Here is a 21,190-nt window from a genome sequence, read left to right on the forward strand (position 1 = left end):
TCTATTCAAAAAAAAAAATGGTTTATGATAAATTGACTTCAACTTATCTGTGTCAAACTGAACGTATGTCTGAATTACAGTTCATGTCACTTCAAAACTTCATAAACTATACAATATTCAACCAAAATAAATCAAACCAAATGCATCCTCTGGATATTGATGTTAAAAATCTAACGTCAAAAGAATTACTTCATTATCATTTATAGAAAAAAAGTTATGTGTGTCAAACGGACTGTCACTTTTTAAAATATTGAATTTTATTATGTACCACTTTTCAGAGGAGATAAAAAAAATTGACATAAGTAATTTTTTTTTTAGATTAAAAAATATGGTTAAAAAGTAGGAACAAAGTACTCAAAATCACTAGTTTATGTCATCTTGAAATTATCTATAGTTTTGGAGATATAGTCACTTGAACGTGACGTTTGTTGCAAAAATATTGATTTCAGTGTCAAAATTGGTCAAAAAGTGGAACCCATTATTGTGGGATCACCCAAATATGATGTACATGTTGACAAGAAACCTCATAAATAAAGATACTTAGTGTTTGGTGATCAAAAAATTATCTAAGTATAGAATTTGGTTTATAAAACTATATTGTTCTGTTCATGACATGTTGCTGATGTCATATTATGGCAAGTGAAGTTACATGGAGATAGTATACATGTTGATGATGATGTGTATAACCTTGTAAGTTTGTACAGACTGTATGAAAAAAAAATTTAGTCATGTATTGATGAAACATGACAGCAGAATTGAAGGAAAGAATTGTTTTGGTTGCAAAACAACTACTTGTCAAATTAGGGCCAACATCCTAGATGTTTAATCTAACTTGGAAAAATGAATTATGGTCTTAGCCGACCCAAAAATATTTTATGTAAAGGCATGGTATTTATGCAGAGGACTTCTTGTGATAAGAAGAGTGTAATCTTGATGTATCATGAGAGCGAACCTGTGAGTGAACTTTTGTGAAAGTGATATATGAAAAGTTTTGTATGAACTATTTGGTGATATGAGATTGAGCTGAAGATCAAAGATCCAAAATGAGATGAAACAAAGATTTAGGATCTCACTTGTTGTTGTAGATAGATTCAAGGAAGACATATGTATTTTAGTTGTTACTACATACATTCAAGCAGTGTAACCTCGAGAAATAATTTTGGATCCATTGAGCTATGGATTGAGTGATGATGTTGTAGTTGGTGACATTGATCTATTATTTAATTCTGAGATAGATAAAGCTGAGCATAGATTTGGTACATTTGATGAGATCACACAACATGCTCATCAAGCAAACTTGGAAAAGGCATCTTACAAAAAGGTTGAATCAATTATGAAGAAAGCATTATCTGAGGCCAGAATGATGGAAAGTGAGTCTGAGGCAATGAGATAGACATTGAAACAAGGAGTATTAAATATTCAACCCTTGTCAATTTTAGTTGCAGAGACAACTTTGGGATAGAGTATACCCTATGCAATAGTATTTGATGTTTAGCCTAGTGAACATAAGAAAAAAATAGAGAGATTTACTGAAAATGTGCCAACAAAGGTAAAGAGAGTCAAGTAGATGGCTTCAAGACCTAGAAAGAAGTAGAAGGCATTGTTGACAATTGAATCTAGTAGTGATGAGGAAATTAAGGAATAGGAAATCAAGAAAGCTAAGAAGGTGACTCCGCCTAAACAAGTAGCAAGAAAATCTCAACAACCATGGAAGCTGAAGATTGAAAAGATAAACACAACAATTGCAAATGAGGGAAACTTTGTTTAGATGAAAAAATTTTATGATCTTTATAATAACTTTGAGAAAGACCAAATTGATATCTCTACTGTAAGACATATCATTGCAAATGATTTAAGTATGAAATATATAAAAGGAGTAGTGAATCAAAAATTCTATGAGAGACTTATAGAGAAGAAGACCTTGAACTTCAAACTAAGGACAATCTGCAAGAGTACTGATGATGAAGATGAGATCAAGAGATTATTGAATAACCTCACTCCTTACTTAAGGAACACATTAAGATCATTTTTGTTCATGGTTGGTGAGAAGGATAAGTTGAGAAAAGAGACAATAGTAGCTATCAGCAAGATGTTGTTAGAATCACAGATAGCAACTCCTCTAGCCCCTAGAACCTTGAAAGTATCAATTAGTGGTGATACTATGAAATTTTTTCAAACCAATGTTACTTTGAACATTGATGATACAAATCTATTTGGTGACTCTAAGCCAAATATGCCTGATACTGAGGATATGGAAGATAAGCTAAAGCAAATTGAGGAAGAAAAGAAGCTTACAGAAATTAAAAAGAAAAAGATAGAGGAATTCAAGAAACAATTGCTTAAGATTGAAAGGAAAAGAAAGGAAGAAGAAGATAATAGAAGAATTGGAGAAGAAGAAAGGAAAAGAAAAAAAATGGAAGAAGAAAGGAAAAGATCAGAAGAGAAGGAGGAAAGAGAAGAAAAAGAAAGGAAAGAAGAGGGAAAGAGGAAAGTTAAGGAAGCAACAAAGAAATAGAGGGAGAATGAAACTAATCCATCCAGTTCATCTACTCTACTCTCTCTTGCAATTTTGGCCACTAATGATGATGATCAAACTGATCTAATTTAATTCCTATCCAAACTCCTACAAAATAATAAGATAGTAAAGAGTTTGTAGAGATCTTTGATGGAAGTGACTGCAAGATTGCATAGTACTTTGACAGTAAAACACATTGAGTCAGATCCAGAACTAAGAGCACAAGTAGTGCTAAAATATTTTGAAAAAGAGTTTACAAATTTGCCAAATGTTGTAGAGGCAAAAACTCAAATTTTCCATGATGCTAACTTGTTTAGCACCATCTACTAGAATATCAAGAATGACTTGGTCAACCTTGATACATGCATCAAAGAACTCTAGAGATGTCAAAAAGAAGGGAAATTCTTGTATGTTAAGTGTACCTTATCATGCAAACTGACTAAGGATTTGGATAGTTAGAGGAAAATTTGAATGAGTTAGAGGCTTTATCTAGCCTAATCCAACACCCATCAAGTAAAGTTGATGATATTCAAAGCCAAGTTGCCAATGTTCATAGTGAGATCAGGAAACTAGAACTTTGGAAATAAAAAATATTGAAGAGAACATCTGATTTTAGAGAATCTATTTCTTTGAAGTTATCATTTGTTGAGAAGCAACTAGAAGAATGTGTCAAGGCCAAGGACACATATACCAACTATTTGTATTCAGATATAAATGCAGTTGAGATTGCATCATATGCATTATATGTGCAATTCTCTCATCAACAAAGTCTACAAAAGAGACATGGACAAAAGGTATGGACAACTTGAAAACTAGTTTTGAAGATTTTATGAAGATTATTTCAGCATAAAGTAAAGGATAGTAGTTTTGATAGTTTTGGACAGAAACTTGACATTTTGTGACCTTTGTCATTGATGTCAAAGGTGGAGTAATAGAAGAGAAAATTGTATACATGAGATTGTTGGGAGAAATACTTGTTTAGTATGAAGTATATTCTAAGGGGGAGCATATATGTAAATTTATAAAGTTTTAATAGATGTGATGTTTATTAAATTGATAGTTAATTTTTGTCACTTAGCCAATTTTCCCTATGTTGTTGCCATCAATGCCAAAGGGGAAGATTGTTGACAACTGGAAAATTGTGATATGTAATTTTTGTCATTAATGGCAATACATGATGTACATGTTGACAAGAAACCTCAAAAATAAAGATACTTAGTATTTGGTGATTAGAAAATTGTCTAAGTATAGAATTTGGTTTACAATAGTATATTGTTTTGTTTATAACATGTTGTAGATGTCATATTATGGAAAGTTATGTTACATGGAGATAGGATACATGTTTATGATGATGTGTATAACCTCAAAATTTTGTACAAACTATACAAAATAGAGTTAATCATATTTTGATGAAACAGGACAACGAAATTGAAGGAAATAATTGTTTTGGTTGCAAAACAACTACTTGTCCAATTAGGGCTAACATTATAGATGTTTACTCTAACTTAGAAAAGTGAATGGTGGTCTTAGCCAACCAAACAATATTTTATGTAAAGGCATGGTATTTATGCAAAGGACTTCTTGAGATAAGAAGAGTGTAATCTTGATGTATCATGAGAGTGAACTTGTGAGTGAACTTTTTTGAAAGTGATATGTATGAAGTTTTTTATGAACTATTCAGTAATTCAAGATCAAGCTCAAGGTTAGAGATTAGAAAAGGAAGGAAAATAACAATAGATTACTTGTTTGAGTAGTGAGCTCTTCTTGTAGTTGAAATTGCATGTTTGGGTAGTGGGCTCAACTTGTATACAATACATTACAACTCCTAACACGGTTGGAATCTCCTAACAAGGATTCAAATTCTCATAATAGGGACTGTTATATTGAATTTTCTCATTGACTCCCAACAAGGTCCATCCTCTAACAAGGAACATATATATCAGTTTATTATCTAGTGGGTATCATCGCCACCAGGGATTTCCCTGGCCAGGGTTTCCCTAGTTAACAAAATATGGTGTCATCAGTTATCTTTATGCATTGTTACTATTATTGTTCAACATTGCTTTATTACTTTGTTATGCATGGTTTAAAGTAAGTAATAATATGTAGTTGGCAACTAAAGTTTGTAGATTATTGATTCATCACCCCCTCTCAGTAATCCATATTTATAATAATCTTCCTCCTGATTACTCTCTATCTCTACCTTATATCTCTCACACTATCCCCCTTCTCTTACCATATATCTCACATATCTTCCCCCTAATTACTTTCTTTCTTAGTCTTTACACCCTGTGCTCCTCTCACACTCCTATATCATCCCCCCTATCAACTTCTACATCACATATCTCTCTTATCTCATGTCAAGGTTCCCCTATATCCATCTCTTTATTCCTATTAATCATCTACACCTAAGAAACCTTAAGACATCCTCTAGGATAATACCACTTATGGCCACTTATGAAAGCTAATGCCCATTAAGAAATCCTGGGACATCTTATGAAGATATCCTAGAACACCTTAGGACTAACTACTTATGGGGAAAATGGAAGAACTTAATAAGATGCATTTATTAATTTTAAGATCTTTACCCAACACTCAATACAAGACAAAGAGGGGATTCTAGGGATAACTCTCAAAATAGCTCAAGTTACATAATTAGCAAGACTCAAGTAAGATGAAGAGATGCTAATGCAAAACTCAAATTATATTAAGGAAGTGTGCAAAAAAAACTCTATTATGCAATGTTAATTCACCTTGGATTTTTTTTGTGAAGGTAAATTGATCAAATTGAATTGGTTGAATTAATCAAAGTGACTAAGTGTTAGATTGATTGATGTTGGCCATTTTTGCCTCCCATTCAGCCCATCATTGATAACTACTCTAAGAGATCTTCAATGGGCTAGATTATTTGATGTGGGTTAACACACTTTTTGGTTGGGTTAACATTTTGTGTTAACTCGGTATCTTCATGAGTCAAGTTGGTTTGGTTCCTTCATTGGTCAAGCTAGTTTAGTTTACATTCATTGACTGAGTTGGCTTGTTTTCCTCATTTGTCAAATTGTGGGTTAACACATGTTTTCTGTCAGAGTTAACATTTTGCATTAACCATTTCTATCATTTTGGAGAATGAATTTGCTGCTCTTTCTAAAATAATTTTTTTTTCCATTTTGAAAGGCTTACCTTTTTTCTTTCTCTAAATCCCTACTACCTCTTCAACCAAACATTCAAGAATTGTGCTAACCAATAGATTTATGCCACATGGCAGATCTTTCTTGTTCTTGGTAGTGAATCTTTGGATATTTTCTGGATGCATCTTGGTTCATTCTTTTGAAGAAGATCTTGACCTATGGTTGTGTTTTATTCATCTGTTGGGGAGATTTTTTGTAGTGCATCTGGGATGTTTATTTCAAAATGAAGATCCACATTGATGGCTCATCCTTTTCTGGGAAAATAAAATTTATTCCACATAAGTCAACTCTAAAATTTTTATGGCAGGTTAACATTGCATGTTATCCTATCCTACATTTTTTGACAATGGCTCAAATTTATTTGTTGCGGCCATGACACGTTACAAGGATTGTTCTTTAATGGTGAACGACATTCGTTGGCCTTGTTTGTACAACATCTATGCATCTCAAGCCTCATTAATTATTGTAATGATCAAATCTCATGGGATTTGATTTCTTACGGCTAGGTACATTTGTTTTTCCCTTCTTATCACTTCATTATATCAAATTGTATTTCATGATCAAATCTAGTTCTAATATTCATTTATTGCTACTCTTTGCAACTCAACTCCACTTTGGTTGGGGATTGAACTCCATAGTTTAGAACTGAGTTATGCCTAATCTATAAAGGCAAGCTGTAAATACTTTTTTTGGGTTCTTCTTTTTCTGCATTTTTTGTAGCAACATTATGCTATGTAATTCCTTGCCTTCCATTAATGAAATCTTTGTTTCTTACCTTATCTTTCCATTTTTCTATCTAGTGCATGTATATGCCTTGTAGTAAATGTTTTCTTTATATATTCTTAAGTTACATGTTGTGTTTAGTTTGTTGGCAATTGTTGCATCAGTGAAAATTATCTTTCCTTTCAATATTTCACCAGTTTCAGACTTGCATGTCACTTTAGGAGATAGATTGAAGTCAAGTCCAGTGTATTTCAGGATTTCATTGATGTGTAGTGCATCTACACGAAAAGTTGCAACCACTATTTCTATCTTGGTGCATCACCCCCTTTTGTCTTTTTGCATTTTAATTTCAATTTCCTTCTCCCTTTTCCCCTAAAGTGGTAGAGTAGGGCACCTTGATAGTAAGGAAGTCAACCTTCTCTAGAGATTCAGCCTCAGAGCACAAGTCCCACACTTGGAGGTTGTTTCCATGTTACACAAGGTTGCCAAACAAGTAGTTCCTCAAGAAAGGGTGCAAACTTTGTGTCAAAAATTTTTGGCATGCCCGGTGGGACAATCAATTTCAGCTACACAAGTTTGTTGAAAGCCAATCAAAATCTATTCACTAAGAATTTGGGTGTTATTCTTGGTGCAATTAGCCTTTAGAGGAATTCCATTAAACACCATGTCAACTCTAGTGCACTTCTACTAGTTTCAAATAGACCCAGTGCTGGTATGTAAAGATCAACTTTGATCTTTTGTGATTTCCAAATCTTTCTATGAAATTGTAGCTTTTATGAAGCTCTAACCATGGGCTTGTTTCATAGAAATAACTACTATTCCCCTCATCTCATGACAATACTATTCCTCAGCCCTCGTATTGCCAATTTCAATCTTAGCCCCAAGCTGGTTATAGCTAGTATGCTCAGAATTATTACTACCCTCTTACCTCTACCCCATTAAACCCAACGCCTCCAAATGATGAAATGAAGAAAATTGAAGTATGATGGCTAAGATGGGTGAGAATTTGTTGGAACTCCAAGTGAAAATAATGGAACAAAATAAGTGGATGGATCTAAAGCTTCAAGAGTGAAATGGGAAGTTGGTGACCTAGGATAGGTAGCTTGGTGGGATTGCAAGGCAACAAGAGATAGAGAGACAATAAGAGGATATGGAATACTAGGCCTATCTCTAATAACAACAATAAGAAGAGAGGGAGAGATAAAGACACATTGAGGAGAAACTTGCTAGGCAAGTTGCTACATCAAGACAGGAGGAAATGAGGCTACAATTAGCTCATTTTCAAATAAAGGAAGCAGAGGCAGCCCCTTCTCCAAAATTTATCATTACCAACTTCAAGAAGTCCCCTCCATTACAAGAGCCTATTTTTGTAACTTCTCCACTACCTATGCTAGAAAACTAGTTGGGTCATGAGCCTTCCACACCTGTCACCATTTCACTCTTTGAGGGTGGACTAGTTGTATGGACTCCTGATGGCCCAAACAAGGAGTTTTGGGAGAGTGAAAACAAGCCCACAAAGCTACCATGGGAGGAGTTACAACCTGCTAAGGATGACAAGGAGGTAGTTTTTGAGAAGAAGGAAGAGCATTCCATCCTCTTATCTAAAGAGTTTCCCTCCTTTGTCTAGGAAGAAGAAGAAGAAAAGGTTTTTCCTTCTTTTGAGGAACAAGTCATGGCTCTTGAGCTCTTGAAAGAAGATGAGGATCTACTACAAGTTGATTGAAAAGAGAACTATTTTCTGCAGTAGACAGTCCTCCATCATATGGTGGATGAAAAAGAGGATCCCAAGGATAGCTCTATCTTTGAGGAAGAGCATGTTAACATGCATGAAGTTGCCTCTCAAACTATGCATATTATTGCAGCCATGATGGAGGATATCGATGATGAGGATGATCTTCTGAATGATTTTGATGCTATCTGCTCTTCCATAGATGTTGATTCATCATCTCCTATATATGAAGAGCATGTTCTTTAGAAACAACAAGAGAAGATTCACACCATACCAATAGCTCTCAAGGAGGTGGTTCATGAGAAACATGAACATGAAGTGGAGATTTTTTCTTCACAAGAAGAGGAGCCACTTCCAAACCAGCAGGATACTACCATTGTAGAGCACAATGGTGAGGTCAAGGCTGATTTCTTGGACCTGACACCATCAAGAGGATTCCCCATTAGACATCTAGCTCTACAAAAAATCAACAAGTTGCCCTCAACCATACTTACTCTTGAGCATGAGGGAGAATTATACAAGGAAGAGCAAACATGTTTTGCTCAAGAATGCATCTCAATGCTGGAGAGTAGCTTCTTTGTCTTCAAAATTGGAAAGGAGGTATTTTATGCAACAATATGTTTGTTGTGCTTGCTGGTCTTTTCAGCTGCCCACACACATGGAAAAAGAAATCAACTTGTAAGGAAGGGTACCTAGTTCAACAAGCCAGTCAATAGCATTTTTTGATTTTTTGTGTTGTAAATATTTGTACATATTAGAGTAGGTGTTTTTAACTTTCCAAGAAGTGCACGAGCATAGTTTGCAATTTTTAAAAAAAAGTTTCTGGAGCTCCCCAGAGTTTTTTTTTTGTTGGTTGTAGAATTTTGTGAAGTTTTAGGTGGGATAACATGTCATTTCTTTTGGTGACTCTATGCCCAATGGATTTCTTAAGGCCACTAGTCTATGCTTAGTAGGCAAGCATCCCCTCTGAGTTGCCAAGAATGTTGGCCCTTTTTACCCCCCATTCAACCAAACATTGATAATCGATCTGAGAGATCTTCAATGGGTTGGATTATTTGATGTAGGTTAACACACGTTTTGGTTGGGTTAACATCTCATGTTAACTTGATCTCTTCATATGCCAAGTTGGTTCGGTTCCTTCATTGGTTGAGCTAGTTCAGTTTATTCATTGACTGAGTTGGCTTATTTTCCTTCATTTTCTAAGTTGTGGGTTAACATGCATTTTCTATAGAGGTTAACATTTTGCGTTAACCATTTTTTCCATTTCAGAGAATGACTTTGTTGCTCTTTCTGAAATAGGGAAATTCACTATTTCGGAAGGCTTACCTTTTTACTTCCATGAAATCACAAAAAGTTTGCTGCCTCTTCAATTGAACATTCAAGAATTGTGCCAACCAATAGATTTATGCCATGTGGTGGATCTTTCTTGTGCTAGGCTATGAATCATTGGATATTTTCTAGATGCATCTGGGTTGTCCATTCTTTTGAAGAAGACCTTGACCTATGATTGTGTTTTATTCATCTATTGGGGAGATTTTTTGTAACATCTGGGATATTTATTTCAAAAGAATATCTACATCAATGGCTCAACATTTTCTAGACAAATCAAATTTATTCCAAATGGGTCAACTCTAAAATTTTTGTGGCGGGTTAACATTGCATGTTATCCATCTTGCATTTTTTGACATCGGATGTGAATTTATTTGTTGCAGCCATGAAACATTACAAGGATTGTTTTTCTTTGACCTTGTTTTCATGACATCTATACATCTCCATGCCTCATTAATGATTGTAATGATCAAATCTCATAGGATTTGATTTCTTATGGCTAGGTGCATTTGTTTTTCCCTTCCTATTATTTCATTATAGTAGATTGCATTTCATGATCATATTTAGTTTTGATTTTAATTTATTGTTTCTCTTTCAACTCAACTCCACTTTGGTTGGGGTTTGAACTCCATAGTTTAGATCTGAGTTATGCCTGATCTATAAATGCAAGTTGTAAATACTTTTTCTGGGTTCTTCTTTGTCTACATTTTTTGTAGTAGCATTATTCTATGTAATTCTTTTCCTTCCATTAATGAAATATCTATTTCTTACCTTCTCTTGTCATTTTTTTGTCTAGTGCATGTATATTCCTTGTAGTAAATGTTTTCTTTCTATTTTTCTTAAGTTACATGTTGTGTTTAATTAATTTGCTAGCAATTGTTGCATAAGTGAAAATTATCTTTCCTTTCAATATTTCACTAGTTTCAGACTTGTGTGTCACTTTGGGAGATAGATTGAAGTCAAATCCAGTGTATTTTGGGCTTTTATTGATGTTTAGTGTATCTACAGGCAGTGTTGCAACCACTATTTCTATCTTGGTGCATCACCCCCTTTTCCCTTTCTGCATTTTAATTTTAGTTTACTTCTCCTTTTTCCTCTCAAGTGGTAGTGTAGGTGCACCTTGATAGTAAGGAAGCCTGCCTTCTCTAAAGATTTAGTCTCAGAGTTCAAGTCCCACACTTGAAGGTTGTTTCAATGTTACACAAGGTCACCTAAGAACTAGTTCCTCAGGCAAGGGTGCAGACTTTTGTGTCAACAATTAACTTGCTTAGGGTTAATTAATTTACTTACAAGAAATAAAAGTGTAACATTAATGATACAATAATTTAGATTTGAAATATAAATGGATAAATAAAAATGAAAATTATCTTCAGAGTGTGAAGAGGAAGATACTTTGAAGGCCTAAAAATAGAAGTCTAAAAATAATAGGAAAATAATAAAGACTAGATGAATCAATAAGTCAACAAAAACACAACCTAGAAATCAATTTGTCCTAGGTACAGGTCAACTTGTCATGATGTATACATCTAATTTGAGGGTAAAGTTTGACCTAGGTAAATATATACTAGAGCCTAAAAGGTTTGCAAATCTTGAAATGTATGCAAAAAGAGTACTCATATCCACATTTGAAACTTTGATCTTTGAATTCGCACACAAGAAAAATGAGAAATTTGATGGGAGATGGTTTTCCTTAATCAATCCCTAGATTTAAGAATTAAAATTAAGTTGAAAAAAAATGTAAAATATGTAATAAAGAAAGATAATCTATAAATAATTTACCGCAACGATGAAACCCTCCAACCCAAAATTCTTTTCCCAAACCTGCATTTGAAAGCATACACAAAGCTTTCTTATTTATAATTATATTAAGCTTTTTTGCTGCCCCATTTTCTTGAGGGGTGTAGGCAATAACTTTCAACCTTCAAATACCATTATTTGCACAATAGTTATCAAACTCTAGTGAACAAAATTCACCTCCATTATTCCTTTTCAAACATTTAATTTTGTCACCTCTTTGGTTTTCACCAAGTGTGTTAAAAACTTTGAATTTAGAAAATGCTTTAGATTTGATAGCCATCATATATATATATATATATATATATATATATATATAAATTTCTAGCAAAATCATCCAGGAAAGTGACAAAATATTTTGCACCTCCTAAAGTACTTACCTCAATAGCACCAAAGACATCTGAGTGTACAAGTTCCAATGGTCTAGTCCTCATGTCATGCCCATCTTTTAAGAAGTTGGCCTACTTTTTCTTGTTATAGAGATAATGTTCACAAAACTTAAAGCTTTTTTATTGGAGATCTGATAGTTGATCCCTTTTGAGCATCACCTCAAGTCCTTTCTTATTTATGTGGCCTAACCTTTGGTGCCAAAGTGCCACATTGTTGCCTACTACAGTCATAGCAACACTTACTTTGGTAGGAATTTCAAAGAGGTATAAAATACCAAATTTATTGCCCTTGGAAATGATCATAGAGCCTTTATTGACTTTCCAAGAATTTAGAAATGGATGACATCCTTGTGAAAAAATCTGACTAACATAAATTAGATTTTCCCTTGACTTGGGAATATGGAAAACATCCTTTAGCAACCATTGGCCTCCTCCTTCCATTTGCACCCTAATATCACCTTTACCAACTATCTCACAAGACTTATTGTCTCCAAGAAATACTTCTTCAAACTGTACTTCATGATAGTTTGTAAAATAATCCATACAATAGGTGGCATGAAAAGAAGCTTTGGAATCTATCACTCACGAATCTGATTTGGTGTCATTTTTTGAAAGAATTAAAATAGTCTCATCCTTCTCATAGGTTTTATTTTCTTCAATATTCCTCACCTTATCATCTGCCTTCTTGTAAGCCCAACAATTTCCTTTTAAGTGGCTAGGCTTACGAAAAGACCAATAGTCCCCATTTCTGAATCTTGACCTTGATCTATTGGGTGATATAGCTTTCCTTCAATTGTAATTGTTACCTCTATTTTTTACTCCTTCCCCTTGTCTCAATGCTGATCATGGTAAGTGAATCACCAAAATTATCTTTATTTTTTCGTCTCATATCTTCACTCAAAAGAGTGAAAATTACATCATCAAAAACAAGTTTTCCTTTGGCTGAAATTGAAGTGTTAATGACTCTAACAACTTCATCCTAGCTACTAGGAAGCAAATATAATAAGAGAACATATTTTTTCTCATTTTCTTGTGTCATACCCACTGAGTTTTCTTGGCTAATAACAATATTAAACTCATTGAGGTGACTGTAAATAATTCTACCTTCCTTCATCTTGAGAGTATACAACTTCATCATGATGAGGACTTTGTTGGTAGCTAATGCATTTGTATACATGCATGCAAGCTTATACCATATCTCCTTTATATTCATCTCATGGATGACATTAAAAAGAACATTATTTGCTAGCACAAGTAAAATTAATGGTTTCTCCTTCTTGTCTAAAGTCTCCCAATTTTCATTTGTCATAGTCGCTGGTTTCTTTGCATTTCCTTATAACACAAGAGAAAGATCTTGTTTAATTAACAATGACTCTATCCGCACCTTCCAAATGCTAAAATTCTACCCTATGAATTTTTTTACTTTTGCATCTTCCATTATTCTAGAACTTCAACACTAATTTACAACTTGCACAACTTGTGCTATGATATCAATTGAAAGGATTTAATTATGAATTTAATTACAATAGATGAACAATCATATTAGACAAGAGAAAAAACAATAAGAAATACACCAGATTTATCCTAGTTCAGCACAACTTGTGGCTACGTCCACACTAAGCAACATATTGAAGTGATTATGAAAAAAGTTAAGCTACAAATGATGCAAGAGTAACATATGTAAATGTTCCAATTACATAATGCTTTGAAGAGTCTTGAAAATAAAGAGACACATAATTGGATGGAAAAATATACAATGCTTTGTGGTTGAGGAATTATGATTTGTATTGCCCCTAATAATTCAAAATCCTTATATAGGTGAATATATCTTGATGCTCAATTTAAAGATTCTTGATTGATATTTGACCATGATTAAAAGTTTGTTTAATTTTGTGATGGGTTAAGAATGTAAGAATTTGGTATAGCTCTAATACCATGTAAGAATTTTCCTTAGGGAAAAATCCACCAAGATCAAGGAACTCAACCACAAGCACAACAGTAGACCAAAAGAGTATGATCAGAATAAAGATATGATACTCAATTTAATGTGTAAGTACACTAGGAGTGCCTATATATAAAGGCCTCTAGAATGCTTCTCGAATGCCTAGGAATCAACATACTAATAAGACTTACAACCAAGAACATGTCCACCAGAAGTAGATTATCCTCCATTAAGCATAGTAGTAACTGTGATGATGAGAGGATAAGCCTACAAAGGTGTAGGATGCAAAATCATGTTGTAGACACCATGTGCTGAAATGGGAGTGTGAATAACTATGTTGTCTACATGACAACTCAATTAATTATGCAAACGCTAGTATTCTAGACACCATGTGTTGAATTAGAGTTGCTTACTCTATCATTGTCAACATGAAAACTCATAAGAGTATGTAAACTCCTAATTGTCTCACCAAAGAAATAATAAAATAATACATTGACTGAAGTAAACTTAAGTAAAGTGTAACCAGCACCCCCCCTTAAGTGCAACTTTGGGAAATGCACTTAAGCTTAATAAAGCTAGGATGAAATGCATGATGGGTCCCGACTACTAGGCCATGTTAGGTACCCATGCAAAAAGCAATGAAATCTCTCACAAAGTGGAGAAAGAGGGAAAACCTCATGGGAAAATCCCTCCCCCTAAAAGAGAGATGAAAAATCAAGATGCATGGATGGATGGAGTAATCAAGACCCCTCCATTACAACATACATCAAATATATAAAAAAGAGAAGTATGAGAAGGAAAAAACCCCATAAGAGTAAAAAGTCCCCCCCATAAAAGAGAGAATAAGAAAGGAGACAAGGTAGTCTCCCTCCCGCCCCACTAATGTAGAATGCCAATCAGTGATAGCTGATCCAATGTAGAAGCTGATCCAATGTAGAAGTTGATCCAGGACTGTTGAATAATGTTCCTCCCCTTTGGAAGAAACAATATCATAGGTACATATGAGATGCTTCCCCTGTGTGTGCAAGGAATCCTCAAGATGAATGATGCCTCTGAAACCTGCTCAACTGTCCTTGTGTCGATATTGACTATCGCCCCTTCCAATGCTGCTAACAAGAAAAATGTAAGATCTAGCAAGGATGGATGTAGAACTTGTCCCAAAGAATCAACTATCTCCTCAAATGATAAAGAGACCTTCTACAACTACTGTACATAAGAATCCACAATCATATGAACATATGAAGACTGATCATGTAGAGAATGGACATGAGGGTCAGAGTGAGCCCTTGCAAAAACTAAAGAAGGATCTTCTTCATCAAAGAGAAGATGTATATCATCAATGATGTCTCCCAAATATACTATGTGTGACTCCACAAACAAACCTAAAATATCTGTCAAGAAGTCATCGACTAATGCTGAAGTTGGAAGACTAGGTGTATCATGTTGTTCTAAACCTATCATTGTGGCTATATATGCATGTGAAATGTGTTGATGTCATGACCTCTCCCTATATCTATCAATAGGATCCCACATATTTGAATCTATTGAATCATTATCATTGGTGTAACTATTAGTTTGAACAATGTATGAAGTGTGAAGAGGATTAGAGGATAAGCTAGGTGAACTTTCCTTAAACTGAAAAATTCCTCTTTATAAAAATCTCATGAGTGTCAGGATCCATAAATCTATATGCCTTAACACCATCTTCATATCTGATGAAAGTACAGGGCCTAGGTGGTGCTACCTTGCATCCCCTGGAAGATATGTTCACCCATGTTGGACAATCGAAGACTCGGAAGTGTTTCATAACTGGCTTTCTACCATACCATGCCTCGAAAGGAGTCTTTCCATCTAAGGAATTATGAGGAGACCTATTAAGTATGTGATTGGCACTACTTATAGCTTTGACTTCAAGTATAGGATCTAGATACTTGGCTTATATCATGTAACTTGCCATTGATTTAAGAGTTCATATCCTCAGTCCTGCAACATCTATCTTGTGGAGATTGAATGCTAGTGGATTTTAAAGATCAATACCCTCAAGTTTGCAAAAGTCTTTAAGTCTTGTGTTCACATATCTACTTTCATTGTCCATCCTAAGAACTTTGATGGCTTTCCTTGATTTTTGTTCAACATGACTCTTGAAGAATAGAAACTTGTCCAACACCTCATTCTTGTTATGAAGAAAATAGACCCATGTGTAGCATGAAAATTCATCAATGAAAGCGAGTATGTAGTGACACTGGCTAACTGATGTCACTGTAAAAGGACCTACTAGTACCATGTGAACCAACTGAAGAACAATTGGTGCTCTTGAAGACTTCCCTTTATCAAACTTCTCCTCTAGATGCATATCTAGTGCTGAACATGTTGAACATTCACCTTTGGAAAAGTTGATTCTAGGCACATCCTTGACCATGTTTTGTGAGCAAAGTTGATTAAGATAGCAGAAGGAAAGATGACCATACTTCTCATGCCATAATTTGATTTGTGGATGAGATTGAGTCAACAAGGCATGTGAAGGAGACTCATCCACAAAGTGGGAGAAAGAATACAACCTTGTGTCATGATTAACTTTCCCCACTACAACCAGTGAATCATCTTTGAGAGTGCGCACCATTACTGAATCTAGAAGGAACTCAACTTTATTGCCATCTCCATAGTGAATGATTTGGTAAACTGAGAAGAGATTAGAGCTAAGGTTAGGAACATAGAGAATGCCTTTGAATTCCCCATTTTCCAACTCCACATGTCCTTTCCCTTCAACTTCCATTTTTGTATTATCTCTTAGAAAGATGTGTGTTACCTTAGACTGCTTTAATGGAGAAAAGTTTCCTTTGGAAGAACCCATATGATATGAGGCACCTGAGTCAAGAATCCATTCCATTGAAGAACTTGAGTTTTCCATAAGTGCTTTCCCTTTGCCCTTTATATTCAAAGATGAGGATCCTTTCTCCTTATAAGCATTAGGCAGTGGAAAATTACGTTTCTTTATGATGTTTGTTAACTTGTCAATCTTTTTATGATAACACTCATGTTCATCACAACCCAACTTCTTGCAATAGGCACACTTTGTCTTCTTCTTATTAGTGCCCCCCTTCTTGTTTGAATTCGAGGAAGACTTGCCTTGTTGACTTGATTGTGGTGTTGTCTTTTCTGTATCGTCTTGTGTGTTATTTTTCCACTTCTTCTTCTTCCCTTTTCCTTTATTTGAAGTCTGAGAACCCTCATTATTGACCACCAAAGCCTTAGACTTGGGTGAATTGAGAATCCCCATTGATTGCAACTTCTTTTCTTCATCCTCCAACAACTAAGCATAACGATCAAAAGTGACTTTCTGATAGGCAGCCCCTAATGTAATCTTTGTGGTGTTGTAAGAAGAAACAAATGTGGAGTACTTAGATGGCAGCTTGTTATGAATGAGATAGATTAACTTGTCATCTTTAATAGGACTACCACTACCATCAAGCTTCCTTCTTAATTGATTCACCTTAATGATGAAATCCTATATAGAATCAAATGTCTTAGGATCTAGGGATATAAGCTCATCTTCAATTTTGTAAACATCCTCCTTAGACACTTTACCATATAGGGTTTTGAGGGCATCCCAAGCATCCTTGGATGTCTTATACTTCTTTATTTGATAAAGGATTTTATCTTCAATCCCCAACATTTAATATTACCTAGGGCTTTCCTATCTACAAATTTCCAATCATTAATGTCAATTTTAGATGCTTAATCATCTATAGGTTTAGGAAGGGTACCATCAACATATTGGGAAACTTGATTATGCATTAATTGACACCACATTTTAATGGACCATGTAGCATAGTTATGTGGTGTTAATTTTGGAAACTTGAAATTTCCCATGATGCAAGAAATGAAAAATAAGAGTAGGAAAAGAGGAACATAACATGAAGAAACACCTCCCCCTTTTTCACTCAATCAAGAAACCCCCCCCTCCCCCCCCCCCCCCCCCCCCCTGCCAAAAAAGAAGAAGCTTTTGGCACTTTATATGTAGTGTGTTTACAATAGCCACTTGCTAATTTTGGCCTTAGTGGACTTCTAATTTTGACTTTTTAAAATATCCTTATAGAGTTCAAAATTGGAACATTACAATGTATCTTAGATATACAACAATTCTGAATTTATATCAAAGCATTATAATGCAGAAAATGACCTAATTTTGAAAGTGATACTTTTGTCCACACAATCCTATAATCTGATGGAAGGTCTAGAAAGTAGACGAAAAATAATGCACTTTCAAAAAAATGGAACTTGCTTTTGAGTCCAGATGAGCTCGTATGGAGCAATTGAAGTTATAAAATGTAGGATTGGACAGGTATAGTTGCCAAAAGACACAATTTTTGACAAATATGAGCACCAAAACTAGAAAAGAGCTGCACCACTAAAAAGATCAGCAAATTCTAGCCAAAATAAAAAAAAATGCACCTAATTTGGAGCCTCAATGACTAAGATATGGCCTCCCAAAGTTGGATTGTCAAATAAAAAATGAATATGGAGAGGGGTCTTATCAGAAAAAGATGAGATTAAATTTGATGGTCAAATGATTGTCATAGCAGTTCTAATTTTCCTACAGATGACGATCATACGACCATCAATTTTAAATGCATGAAATGATGACATTGGTAGAATTTAGCCCCCAGGATGATGTGGTGGATGATGTCAGCATTTATGAATAATCCATGTGTCATCTATAACTTATTGAGTCACTAGTGATGTGGCAAAGTACATAATCTACTGACTTGTATGCACAAGTTACTAAGGTGGTACTTTCCAATGCTGACATGTGTGCCATGTGCTGACATATTTGTTGATTTGGATCACGAACTGTGCAGGTGGGTACTCCATGTGATGGATTGGGAGTGAGTGAAGTTGGCACTTGGGTTGTATGACATGTCTAACATGTGGACCTTTTCACTACCAAAGCTCTTTGTAGGGCTAGGGGAAGATTTAAGTGGTGTCAGTACCAAAAAATTGGCAGTAGCAATGGGATCTGTACGCTAGCCCAAAAATTTGATGTGGTGTAAGGAACTTTAAAACATGACACTAATTGTAATATTCAAGCCAGTGATTGGGATTTAAAATCCCACATTCACGTAGCAACCGAGCAATGACTTATTTAAAAATGAGGCTGCTAGATTAGAAGCCAATGGAAGCCACTAGATTGTGAGGAAAGGGAGTTGTCGGATGTCAGAAATTGGTTTCTCTAGTTTATGGTGGTGCTCAGCTGGTTGTATTGTATGAACGTTGGTGGTTTGGAAATGCCCATATTTGTGTGTAAGTGCACCAGAAATATTGATGAAGTTTGCCAATTAATTGAAATATTCTATGGTCTTGCAAATAAATATGCCAAATTCACAAAGTATATTCTACTATAGGGGCTAGGATTTCACCACCCAGTTCCTACAAAAAAATTTCTCTACAGGCCGAATAGGCCAAATTTATTCAATATTTTTTAGAAATTTAAAAATATTTGTAAAAAAATAATAATTATAGATCGGGAACAAAATAATTACGTAGATTTAATAGATCATACTGGATTTGCAAACTGGGCATTTGGGTGCCAATTTGCAAAAAAAAAAATTGCCTCAAAATTGACTATAGCCTAATATAGGCGAATTTATAGTCAATTTTCACTGAATCGATGTTTCATATGCAATGGTGAGGTCTACTTTGGCTCTAGATGCTCTCAATATCTGCGGCTACTCCAAATTTCGGTTGAGGTGCTGAAGCAAGAATGGTCTCGAATAGTTATGTGAAGAGAATCTCCCTCAGCTCTGATACCATGTAAGAATTTTCCTTAGGGAAAAATCCACTAAAATCAAGGAACTCAAGCACAAGCACAACAATAGACCAAAAAAGTATGATCAAAATAACGATATGATATTCAATTCAATGTATAAGTACGCTAGGAGTGCCTATATATAAAGGCCTTTGGAATGCTTCTAGAATACCTAGGAATCAACATGCTAATAAGTCTTACAACCAAGCACATGTCCACCAGAAGTGGATTATCCTCCATTAAGCATACGAGTAAGTGCAATGATGGGAGGATAAGCCTATAAAGGTGCAGCACACAAAATTATGTTGTAGACACCATGTGCTAAAATGAGAGTGCAAATAATTGTGTTGTCTACATGAAAACTTAGTTAATTATGCAAACTCTAGTGTTGTAGACACCATGTGCTGAATTAGAGTTTCTTACTCTAGTGTTGTCAACATGACAACTCATAAGAGTATGCAAACTCCTAAGTGTCTCAACAAAGAAATAATAAAATAATGCATTGACCTAAGTAAACTTAAGTAAAGTGTAATAAGTAAATACTTATTTACACCAACAAAGAAAATATCAAAGGATTGATACACTCATAAACCTACCAAAATTAGCGTAGCTATCAACTGGTTGGTGGGCTATAGTTTTTTAGAGAAAAAAAAAGACTCAATTTGGTTGACTAGGTAGTCTGATTTGCACACACCTTTTTTTACTGCACACTCTACTTTGTGTTTGCACTCCACCTTTTGCCTTAGCAATCATTAAAAATTACATCATCATTTATTTATGGTAAGTTCTAGTTTGAGATAACTCTTAATGAAAATTGAAATCATTGAGGTATTCAGGTTTGTGAGGTGGTCCAACATAGGCATGAAGAGCTACCACTTAGCGAAGGCCGCAATGTAAATGTCTTAAAAACCCGATATAGGTGCATTCGTGTTTGAAACCTCTTATTTGAATAAATGAAAAATATTTAAAAAAATTATCTAGAAATTTTAGATTAAATCAATGTATATGTAAAAAATTTAAAATTGAATTTATTGAACTGATAAATAGATAGTATTAGGTATAATATATAAGTGAGAGGAAAAGGTGTAACTATAGTTGATAGTTCAATAGATTCAAGGTTGTTGGTAGAGAAGGATTAAAAAGTATTATAACATCTCTATAATAAACACAATAGTTAAGAACATTATAGTATGTATTGTGTGCAATACCTCATAAATATATAAGATAAACTAAGTGAGTGGAATACTCCACCTCTTTGAATAGTAGTGCTTTCATTGTTCAACAACTTTTTTTCTCTATATATATATTTTATTTCAGACATAGCCTCTATTAAATTTATGATATAATCTTATTTCCACTAACTTTATTTTTAAACATATACTTTTATTAATTCTTAATAATTATAAGCTAGAATAAAATACTTTTATAATTAAGTACGATCAATAATTGTTATATTAATACAACTTATTTTAACCTATTTGTAAATGGACATGTCTATCCACGTAACTTAGACAAAAATTGAAAAATTTGAAAACACAACAGATTTTGTTGAAAATTTCAGCATTTGTTCTTCATGATCTGAATGTTCTGTAATCAAAAACAACAAAAAAAATTGAAAAAAAATCACTGTATTTTCATAAATCTGAATTTTAAAGAAAAGGAAAAAAAAAACACTTTTCATACATTCTCAACCTATGTAAATATGGTTGCCAACAACACATGAATGCACCATTAAGTATCCAAATTATGTACAACTCATGCTGATAACATCCTCA

Source organism: Cupressus sempervirens, chromosome 10 (assembly GCF_028749045.1).
Source record: "Cupressus sempervirens isolate cs-2001-9-10 chromosome 10, ASM2874904v1, whole genome shotgun sequence".
In the NCBI taxonomy this organism is placed as follows: Eukaryota; Viridiplantae; Streptophyta; class Pinopsida; order Cupressales; family Cupressaceae; genus Cupressus; species Cupressus sempervirens.